The sequence below is a fragment of the Carcharhinus amblyrhynchos genome, unplaced genomic scaffold, assembly GCF_965287045.1.
Source record: "Carcharhinus amblyrhynchos unplaced genomic scaffold, sCarAmb.v2.hapA scaffold_711, whole genome shotgun sequence".
Lineage (NCBI taxonomy): Eukaryota > Metazoa > Chordata > Chondrichthyes > Carcharhiniformes > Carcharhinidae > Carcharhinus > Carcharhinus amblyrhynchos.
In genome coordinates, this window is record NW_027650451.1 from 24,262 (window position 1) to 35,967 (window position 11,706).

At 49.5% G+C, this 11,706-nt stretch overlaps 1 long non-coding RNA gene across 1 annotated transcript; it reads left to right on the plus strand.

Moving 5' to 3' along the window:
• The first annotated feature begins 1,278 nt into the window (after positions 1-1,278).
• On the plus strand, positions 1,279-10,156 carry LOC145339863 (uncharacterized). The gene is made up of 3 exons (XR_013886083.1): positions 1,279-1,343; positions 7,053-7,134; positions 10,097-10,156. It is a non-coding gene; the product is annotated as an uncharacterized LOC145339863 (long non-coding RNA).
• Positions 10,157-11,706: the final 1,550 nt, after the last annotated feature.

Here is an 11,706-nt window from a genome sequence, read left to right on the forward strand (position 1 = left end):
ACCATTCATAGAGAAGGAAAGGTGCAGAATGTAGGTTTCTAGTCACAGCGAGGGTGTAGAGAAAGATCAGCTTAATATTTGATTTGATTTATTATTGTCACTGGGATACAGTGAAAAGTATTGTTTCTTGTGCGCTATACAGACAAAGCATACCATTCATAGAGAAGGAAAGGAGAGGGTGCAGAATGTAGTGTTACAGTCACAGCGAGGGTGTAGAGAAAGATCAACTTAATACTTGATTTGATTTATTATTGTCACATGTATTGGGATACAGTGAAAAGTATTGTTTTTTGCGCGCTATACAGACAAAGCATACCATTCATAGAGAAGGAAAGGTGCAGAATGTAGCGTTACAGTCACAGCGAGGGTGTAGAGAAAGATCAACTTAATATTTGATTTGATTTATTATTGTCACTGGGATACAGTGAAAAGTATTGTTTCTTGTGCGCTATACAGACAATGCATACCATTCATAGAGAAGGAAAGGTGCAGAATGTAGGTTTACAGTCACAGCGAGGGTGTAGAGAAAGATCAGCTTAATGCGAGGTAGGTCCATTCAAAAGTCTGACAGCAGCAGGGAAGAAGCTGTTCTTGAGTCGGTCGGTACGGGACCTCAGACTTTTGTATCTTTTTCCCGAAGGAAGAAGGTGGAAGAGAGAATGTCCGGGGTGTGTGGGGGGGGGGTCCTTGATTATACCGGCTGCTTTTCCCCGAGGCAGCGGGAAGTGTAGACGGAGTCAATGGATGGGAGGCTGGTTTGTGTGATGGATTGGGCTACATTCACCACCCTTTGTAGTTCCTTGCGGTCTTGGGCAGAGCAGGAGCCCAGACCGAGCTGTGATACAACCAGAAAGGATGCTTTCTATGGGGCATCTGTAAAAGTTGGTGAGAGTCGTATAGAGAGGGAGGGAGGGAAGTCACAGCTAGGACAACAGTCAGTCCCCCGTGTATGTGTGGTGTAGGTACACCCACAGTGCTGTTAGGGAGGGAGTTCCAGGATTGTGATTGGACATCAGTCAGTCCCCGTGTGTGTGGTGTAGGTACACCCACAGTGCTGTTAGGGAGGGAGTTCCAGGATTTTGACCCCAGCCACAGTGAAGGAACGGCCGATATATTTCCAAGTGAGTGGCTCGGAGGGGGGGATCTTGCAGGGGGTGGTGTTCCCCATGTGTCTGCTGTCCCCCCCCCTTGTCCTTCTAGGTGGTAGAGGTGGTGGGTTTGGAAGGTGCTGTGGAAGGAGCCTTGGTGAGTTAAAGCCTGAACTTAATTTTGTTACAGAAATGAAACAGTACGTGTCCACGAATGGAACTATCACAACTCTGGTTGACTTGACGCCTTTACAGGTAAGGACCTTGATGCCATGGGGTTGCGGTTCTGCTCATGGTCTCGCCTGAGTTAAGTGCAGGGAGACGCTGCGATCTTGAAGCCCTTGAAGCCTCGGTTGCCCACGACAGAGAGTATAAAGGTCATTGTACAGTTTTATAAAGCACTGCTCAGGACGCACTTACTACTGTGGTCAAACCTGCCCACTACTTTACAGGAAGGGAGGGCAGCACAGGTGGCACAGTGGGTTGGCACTGCTGCCTCGCAGCGCCAGGGACCCCGTTTCGATTCCCGTCCTCGGGTCACTGTCTGTGCCGAGTCTGCACATTCTCCCCGTGTCTGCGTGGGTTTCCTCCAAAAGATGTGTAGGTTAGGTGGATTGGCCATGCCAAGTTGTCCCTTAGTGTCCAAAGATGTGTAGGTTAGGTGGATTGGCCATGCTAAATTGTCCCTTAGTGTCCAAAGATGTGCTGGTTAGGTGGATTGGCCATGCTAAATTGCCCCTTAGTGTCCAAAGATGTGCAGGTTAGGTGGATTGGCCATGCTAAATTGCCCCTTAGTGTCCAAAGATGTGCAGGTTAGGTGGATTGGCCATGCTAAATTGCCCCTTAGTGTCCAAAGATGTGTAGGTTAGGTGGATTGGCCATGCTAAATTGTCCCTCAGTGTCCAAAGATGTGTAGGTTAGGGTGGATTGGCCATGCTAAATTGTCCCTTAGTGTCCAAAGATGTGTAGGTTAGGTGGATTGGCCATGCTAAATTGCCCCTTAGTGTCCAAAGATGTGCAGGTTAGGTGGATTGGCCATGCTAAATTGCCCCTTAGTGTCCAAAGATGTGCAGGTTAGGTGGATTGGCCATGCTAAATTGCCCCTTAGTGTCCAAAGATGTGTAGGTTAGGTGGATTGGCCATGCTAAATTGTCCCTTAGTGTCCAAAGATGTGCAGGTCAGATGGATTGGCCATGCTAAATTGTCCCTTAGTGTCCAAAGATGTACAGGTTAGGTGGATTGGCCATGCTAAATTGCCCCTCAGTGTCCAAAGATGTGTAGGTTAGGGGGATTCGCCATGCTAAATTGCCCCTTAGTGTCCAAAGATGTACAGGTTAGGTGGATTGGCCATGCTAAATTGCCCCTTAGTGTCCAAAAAAGTGTAGGTTAGGGGGATTGGCCATGCTAAATTGCCCCTTAGTGTCCAAATTTGTGTAGGTTAGATGGATTGGCTATGCTAAATTGCCCCTTAGTGTCCAAAGATGTGCAGGTTAGGTGGATTGGCCATGCTAAATTGTCCCTTAGTGTCCAAAGATGTGCAGGTTAGGTGGATTGGCCATGCTAAATTGTCCCTTAGTGTCCAAAGATGTGCAGGTTAGGTGGATTGGCCATGCTAAATTGTCCCTTAGTGTCCAAAAAAGTGTAGGTTAGGGGGATTGGCCATGCTAAATTGCCCCTTAGTGTCCAAAAAAGTGTAGGTTAGCGGGATTGGCCATGCTAAATTGCCCCTTAGTGTCCAAAGATGTGTAGGTTAGGTGGATTGGCCATGCTAAATTGCCCCTCAGTGTCCAAAGATGTGTAGGTCAGATGGATTGGCCATGCTAAATTGTCCCTTAGTGTCCAAAGATGTGTAGGTTAGGTGGATTGGCCATGCAAAATTGTCCCTTAGTGCCCAAAGATGTGCAGGTTAGGTGGATTGGCCATGCTAAATTGCCCCTTAGTGTCCAAAAAAGTGTAGGTTAGGGGGATTGGCCATGCTAAATTGCCCCTTAGTGTCCAAAGATGTGCAGGTTAGGTGGATTGGCCATGCTAAATTGCCCCTTAGTGTCCAAAGATGTGCAGGTTAGGGGGATTGGCCATGCTAAATTACCCCTTAGTGTCCAAAGATGTGCAGGTTAGGTGGATTGGCCATGCTAAATTGCCCCTTAGTGTCCAAAGATGTGCAGGTTAGGTGGATTGGCCATGCTAAATTGCCCCTTAGTGTCCAAAGATGTGCAGGTTAGGAGGATTGGCCATGCTAAATTGTCCCTTAGTGTCCAAAGATGTGTAGGTTAGGTGGATTGGCCATGCTAAATTGTCCCTTAGTGTCCAAAGATGTGCAGGTTAGGTGGATTGGCCATGCTAAATTACCCCTTAGTGTCCAAAGATGTGCAGGTTAGGTGGATTGGCCATGCTAAATTGCCCCTTAGTGTCCAAAGATGTGCAGGTTAGGAGGATTGGCCATGCTAAATTGTCCCTTAGTGTCCAAAGATGTGTAGGTTAGGTGGATTGGCCATGCTAAATTGTCCCTTAGTGTCCAAAGATGTGCAGGTTAGGTGGATTGGCCATGCTAAATTGTCCCTTAGTGTCCAAAAAAGTGTAGGTTAGGGGGATTGGCCATGCTAAATTGCCCCTTAGTGTCCAAAAAAGTGTAGGTTAGCGGGATTGGCCATGCTAAATTGCCCCTTAGTGTCCAAAGATGTGTAGGTTAGGTGGATTGGCCATGCTAAATTGCCCCTCAGTGTCCAAAGATGTGTAGGTCAGATGGATTGGCCATGCTAAATTGTCCCTTAGTGTCCAAAGATGTGTAGGTTAGGTGGATTGGCCATGCTAAATTGCCCCTTAGTGTCCAAAGATGTGCAGGTTAGGGGGATTGGCCATGCTAAATTGCCCCTTAGTGTCCAAAAAAGTGTAGGTTAGGGGGATTGGCCATGCTAAATTGCCCCTTAGTGTCCAAAGATGTGCAGGTTAGGGGGATTGGCCATGCTAAATTGCCCCTTAGTGTCCAAAGATGTGTAGGTTAGGTGGATTGGCCATGCTAAATTGCCCCTTAGTGTCCAAAGATGTGTAGGTTAGGTGGATTGGCCATGCTAAATTGCCCCTTAGTGTCCAAAGATGTGTAGGTTAGGTGGATTGGCCATGCTAAATTGCCCCTTAGTGTCCAAAGATGTGTAGGTTAGGTGGATTGGCCATGCTAAATTGCCCCTTAGTGTCCAAAAAAGTGTAGGTTAGGTGGATTGGCCATGCTAAATTGCCCCTTAGTGTCCAAAGATGTGCAGGTTAGGTGGATTGGCAATGCTAAATTGTCCCTCAGTGTCCCTGAGTAGGAGTGTGGCGACTTGGATTTTTCAGAGTAACTTCATTGCGGTGTTAATAACTTGTGACACTGGTAAAGAAACTTAAAAAGCTCCGTTATTAGAAGCCTTGGTTTAGGCCGCACTTACAGTATTGGTTCAGTTCTAGTCACCACCTCACAATTGAGGATGTGGAGGTTCTGGAGAGGGTGAAGAGGAGGTTCTCCAGGGTGTCGCCTGGTATGGTGGGGAGGTCTTATGAGGAAAGGCTTGAGGTTATTTCCGTTAGAGAGGAGAAGGTTATGAGGTGACCTAATCGAGGCGGACACGATGATCAGAGGGTTGGACAGTGAGAGCCTTTTTCCTCGGATGGTGACGGCTAACACGAGGGGAGATTAGATTGAGGGGTGGTAATTATAGGGCGGGGGTAGGTTCTTGACTCAGAGGGTGTGGAATGTCCGGCCTGCGGCCTGTGGACTCGCCAACTTCAAGGGCGTTCAAATGGTCAATGGATAGGCATATGGATAAGATTGGAATAGTTGAGGTTAGAGCGTCATTAGATTGGTTCCACTGGTCGGCACAACATTGAGGGCCGAAGGGCCTGGACTACGCTGTAATGTTCTATGTTCTAAGATTCTCTTACGTTTAACGTATAGATTCAGTAGGGAGGCAACAGTAGCGTTCGTGTCGGGGGAGAGGAGGGCCAGAATTCAAGAGTAGGGATGGACTTCTGAGGCTGTATTAGGATCTGGTCAGACCCTCATTTGGGAATATTGGGAGCAATTTTGGGCCCTGTATCTAAGGAAGGACGTGCCGGGCCTTGGAGAGGGTCCAGAGGAGGTTCGCCAGATCCAGATCCCCGGGAATGAAAGGCTTGACCTATGAGGAATGTTTGAGGACTCTGGGTCTCTACTCGATGGGGTTTAGAAGGATGAGGTGAGAAGGGGGGGAGGGAATCTCATTGAAACTTCCAGGATACTGAAAGGCCCCCGGATAGACCGGACGCGGGGAAGATGTTCCCAGGAGTCGGAGAGACTGGGATCCGAGGGCCCGACCTCAGAGTAAAGGGACAACCCTTTCGAACCGAGATGGGGAGGGATTTCTTCAGGGTGGGGGCAAATCTGTGGAACTCGTTGCCACAGAGGAGGCCGGGTCACTGAGTGTGTCGGAGGCAGAGATAGATAGAGTCCCGATTGGGGAGGGGGTCATGGAGAAAAGGCGGGAGAATGGATCAGCGATAGCAGGGAGTAGACTCGATGGGCCAAATGGCCTAATTCTGCTCCAATATTGCCTGTTATTTGCCATTTATATTATGATGTGGATAAGAATATAGGAGACATGGTTAGTAAGTTTGCAGATGACACCAAGATTGGTGGACGGTGAAGAAAGTTATCTCCGATTGCAATGGGATCTTGATCAGTTGGGCCAGTGGGCTGGCGAACGGCAGATACAGTTTAATTTAGAGAAATGCGAGGTGATGCATTTTGGTCGCTCGAACCAGGTCAGGACTCACTCAGTTAATGGTTGGGGAGAGTTACAGAACAAAGAGATCGAGAGGGACAGGTTCATAGCTCCTTGAAAGTGGAGGACAGAGTGGTGAAGAAGGCACTCGGCATGCTTGGTTCCATCGCTCAGAATACAGGAGTTGTTGAAGTTGTACAAGACATTGGTAAGGCCCACACTTGGAATATTGTGTACAGTTCTGGTCACCCTATTATAGAAAGGATATTATTAAACTAGAAAGAGTGCAGAAAAGATTTACTAGGATGTTACCGGGACTTTGAGTTAGAAGGAGAGGCTGGATAGACTGGGACTCTTTTCTCTGGAGGGGTGATCTTATAGAAGTCTATAAAATAATGAGGGGGCACAGATCAGCTAGATAGTCAATATCTTTTCCCCAAAGGGAGGGGAGTCTAAAACTAGAGGGTTTAAGGGGAGAGGGGAGAGATAGAGAAGGGTCTAGAGGGGGCAATTTTTTTTCACTCAGAGGGATACAGGAGACCGTTCGAAATATAGACCAGGAGCCTTGGTAGGTCCCTGGGAATCAACCGATTCCTACGGACCTTTCTCATGGCTCACTTGTTGACTTCCGTGAATGTCCGTCTAAGTTTTGCGTGTTTAGTGATGCTTTTCGCTTTCAATCCACAGGTCCGCCTTGTTGTCCAACGAGGGGCGCGCACGCGGTGGGTCGTACGGGGGCTGCTCTTGGAGAGTTTCGAGAGGCGCCCGAGTACTTCACGTGCGCGCTTAGACTGGACCAGCGGACGGGCAACGCGGCAGCTCAGCGACCATCACCGCGAGCTGGGCGGACCCACAGGATTTGGGCCCATTGTCTCCGCGGGAGTTGGCGCTTTCTCCCCGGGCTGGCGTGGGTTTCCTCCCACACCCCAAAGATTGGCAGAACAAGTTGGCCCGGAATTAGCCTCCCCTCAGTAGGCGTAGACAAGGGTCATGGGGAGAGGTGGGGGGGGCGCTCGCAACGTTAAGATGGCAACGCAGGCTCGTTGGGTACCATTTTGTCTTTTGGAAAGCCTTTAGACGGTTACGTGGGTACGATGGGTAGAGAGGGATATGGGCCAAATGTGGGCAGTTGGGTTTAGCATTGGGAAGGGTGGAAAAAATGGGTCTGTTTCCATGCTCTATGACTCTCTATTTCCTGGTCCTCATCATTTGCCCGTGTATTTTCAAACAGCAATACAAATCTGGTATCCTGAGGTGTAACCGTTCCAACAACCCTACATTTCACGCGATGGTGATTACTGGCTACGGTGTGGGTAAGTGCCTCCGCGTCGTCTCTCGCGCCAGACTGACCCTCGCACCCGCCACCAACGTCCCCTCCCCAATCAGCGCCCGTAGACGCTGGCCATTTGGCCTCCTTCCTAGCCCGCGTGCTTCCCCGTCGTCCACTCCCCCCAGGCCACCCGCCCCGACCTCCCCGACACCTGACATCAGGGCGGCTCGGTGGGGTTGGCACCACGCCGGGGGGACCTGGGTTCGATTCCCGGCCTCGGGTCACTGTCTGTGCACATTCTCCCCGTGTCTGCGTGGGTTTCCTCCCACAGTCTGAAAGACTAATGGACAATTTAGCATGGCCAATCCACCTAACCTGCACATCTTTGGACACTAAGGGGCAATTTAGCATGGCCAATCCACCTAACCTGCACATCTTTGGACACTAAGGGACAATTTAGCACGGCCAATCCATCCTAACCTGCACATCTTTGGACACTAAGGGGCAATTTAGCATGGCCAATCCACCTAACCTGCACATCTTTGGACACTAAGGGACAATTTAGCATGGCCAATCCACCTAACCTACACATCTTTGGACACCAAGGGGCAATTTAGCATGGCCAATCTACCTAACCTGCACATCTTTGGACACTAAGGGACAATTTAGCATGGCCAATCCACCTAACCTGCACATCTTTGGACACTAAGGGACAATTTAGCATGGCCAATCCACCTAACCTACACATCTTTGGACACCAAGGGGCAATTTAGCATGGCCAATCCACCTAACCTGCACATCTTTGGACACTAAGGGACAATTTAGCATGGCCAATCCACCTAACCTACACATCTTTGGACACCAAGGGGCAATTTAGCATGGCCAATCCACCTAACCTGCACATCTTTGGACACTAAGGGACAATTTAGCATGGCCAATCCCCCTAACCTACACATCTTTGGACACCAAGGGGCAATTTAGCATGGCCAATCTACCTAACCTACACATCTTTGGACACTAAGGGGCAATTTAGCATGGCCAATCCACCTAACCCGCACATCTTTGGACACTAAGGGGCAATTTAGCATGGCCAATCCACCTAACCCGCACATCTTTGGACACTAAGGGGCAATTTAGCATGGCCAATCTACCTAACCTACAAATCTTTGGACACTAAGGGACAATTTAGCATGGCCAATCCACCTAACCTACAAATCTTTGGACACTAAGGGACAATTTAGCATGGCCAATCCACCTAACCCACACATCTTTGGACACTAAGGGGCAATTTAGCATGGCCAATCTACCTAACCTACAAATCTTTGGACACTAAGGGACAATTTAGCATGGCCAATCCACCTAACCCACACATCTTTGGACACTAAGGGGCAATTTAGCATGGCCAATCCACCTAACCCGCACATCTTTGGACACTAAGGGACAATTTACCATGGCCAATCCACCTAACCTGCACATCTTTGGACACTAAGGGACAATTTAGCATGGCCAATCCACCTAACCTGCACATCTTTGGACACTAAGGGGCAATTTAGCATGGCCAATCCACCCTAACCTACACATCTTTGGACACTAAGGGGCAATTTAGCATGGCCAATCCACCTAACCAGCACATCTTTGGACACTAAGGGACAATTTAGCATGGCCAATCCACCTAACCAGCACATCTTTGGACACTAAGGGACAATTTAGCATGGCCAATCCACCTAACCTGCACATCTTTGGACACTAAGGGGCAATTTAGCATGGCCAATCCACCCTAACCTACACATCTTTGGACACTAAGGGGCAATTTAGCATGGCCAATCCACCTAACCAGCACATCTTTGAACACTAAGGGACAATTTAGCATGGCCAATCCACCCTAACCTACACATCTTTCGGACTGTGGGAGGAAACCGGAGCACCTGGAGGAAACCCACCCAGATCCCGGTTGAGTAGGCCCAAAGCCCTACTCCTAGCTCCCAAAACCTCTTGTTACAAGGTAACCCCATTTTCCACAAGGGGGGTTGGTGGTGAGGGAGAACATGCAGACCCCACACAGGCAGTGACCCCGAGCTGGGAATCGAACCCGGGTCCCTGGCGCCATGAGGCAGCAGCGCTAACCCGCTGTGCCACCGTGTCGACCCCGGAATGAGGGCCGACGGGGGTGGGGTGGGGTGGTGGGGGGGTGGGGTGGGGTGGGGGGGAGGGGGCAGTGGTCACAGTCTCGGGGACCGAGGGAGACCATTTCAGACCCAGATGAGGAGAAACGTCTACGCTCGGAGGGTGGCCAATCTCTGCCACGGGAACGGTGCAGAGGGCCCAGTTGGCAAATATATTTCGGAAGGAAATGAAGAGATCTCTCGGCTCTTCAGGGGTGAAAGGGGGGGGGCGGTGGGTGGGAGGGGAGGTTTGGGAGAAGGGCTTGGAGCGTGACGTTGAGATGGGGGATCAGCTCTGTTGGGATTGACTGGCGGAGTAGGCCCAAAGCCCTACTCCTAGCTCCCGAAGCCCTGTCCATATCGGCCCCCCCCTGCAGTTCGCCGCCTGGCCGATCATAAGGACAGTCAGGAGGGCCCCCTTCCCCTTCCCCGTCGAACGCCGGCCCCCTGAGAAAGGTTGCGGGCGTGCCCTGAAGGCAAGCTGAGCTCCATTTTGACGTCTACGCCCTCGGATAATGACCTTTGCACCCCTCTGTGACCCCCCCGCCACCTCCCCCCCCCCAACTCATGGGCAGCCAAGTTTGGGGAATGTATCCAAGGCCGGAGGAGGGGGGGGGACCCCCAATTGCCCCCTGGGAATCCAAGTGGACTCTCCCCCCCCTCCCCCCAACTCCCCCCACCCCCCCGAGCAGGTTCCGGTGGAGGGGGGGGGGAGGCCTGGACACCTCCCCTCCCTCCGCCGCTGAGGCAGGACGTAGCTCGCTTGACGATTGCCGTGTTTTTTTGTCTCCCCCTCCCCCCCCCACCACCACCCCCCCCCCCCACCCCCCACACCCCCGACAGAGGGCAACCAGCCATATTGGATTGTGAAGAACAGCTGGGGACTGGATTGGGGTGAGGAGGTGAGTTACAAAACCCGCGAGGTGCGTCCGCCTTGGCGCTACCGCCGCCCCCGCGCTTGGAATGACCGGCCCTCCCCGGAAGGGGGCGCCCACCCGCCACTGCTCACCTCAAGCCTTCCCCAGGCCCAGACGTTCAGGCCTCCTAGGCCCCAGGCTTTCAAAACACACCCGGCAAATATTCTCATTTGATTTGATTTGATTTATTATTGTCACATGTACTGGGATACAGTGAAAAGTATTGTTTCTTGCGCGCTATACAGACAAAGCATACCATTCATAGAGAAGGAAAGGAGAGAGTGCAGAATGTAGTGTTACAGTCACAGCGAGGGTGTAGAGAAAGATCAGCTTAATATTTGATTTGATTTATTATTGTCACATGTATTGGGATCCAGTGAAAAGTATTGTTTCTTGTGCGCTATATAGACAAAGCATACCGTTCATAGAGAAGGAAAGGAGAGGGTGCAGAATGTAGTGTTACAGTCACAGCGAGGGTGTAGAGAAAGATCAAATTCATATTTGATTTGATTTATTATTGTCACATGTATCAGGATACAGTGAAAAGTATTGTTTCTTGCGCGCTATACAGACAAAGCATACCATTCATAGAGAAGGAAAGGAGAGGGTGCAGAATGTAGTGTTACAGTCACAGCGAGGGTGTAGAGAAAGATCAGCTTAATGTTTGATTTGATTTATTATTGTCACATGTATTGGGATACAGTGAAAAGTATTGTTTCTTGTGTGCTCAACACACAATGCATACAGTTCATAGAGTACATAGAGGAGAAGGAAAGGAGAGGGTGCAGAATGGAGTGTTACAGTCACAGTGAGGGTGTAGAGAAAGATCAACTTAATATTTGATTTATTATTGTCACATGTAATGGGATACAGTGAAAAGTATTGTTTCTTGCGCGCTATACAGACAAAGCATACCGTTCATAGAGAAGGAAAGGAGATGGTGCAGAATGTAGTGTTACAGTCACAGCGAGGGTGTAGAGAAAGATCAGCTTAATATTTGATTTGATTTATTATTGTCACGTGTATTGGGATACAGTGAAAAGTATTGTTTCTTGCGCGCTATACAGACAATGCATACAGTTCATAGAGTACATAGAGGAGAAGGAAAGGAGAGAGTGCAGAATGTAGTGTTACAGTCACAGTGAGGGTGTAGAAAAAGATCAACTTAATATTTGATTTGATTTATTATTGTCACATGCATTGGGATACAGTGAAAAGTATTGTTTCTACACAGACAAAGCATACTGTTCATAGAGAAGGAAAGGAGAGAGTGCAGAATGTAGTGTTACAGTCACAGCGAGGGTGTAGAGAAAGATCAACATAATACTTGATTTATTATTGTCACATGTATTGGGATACAGTGAAAAGTATTGTTTCTTGCGCGCTATACAGACAAAGCATACCGTTCATAGAGAAGGAAAGGAGAGGGTGCAGAATGTAGTGTTACAGTCACAGCGAGGGTGTAGAGAAAGATCAGCTTAATGCGAGGTAGGTCCATTCAAAAGTCTGACAGCAGCAGGGAAGAAGCTGTTCTTG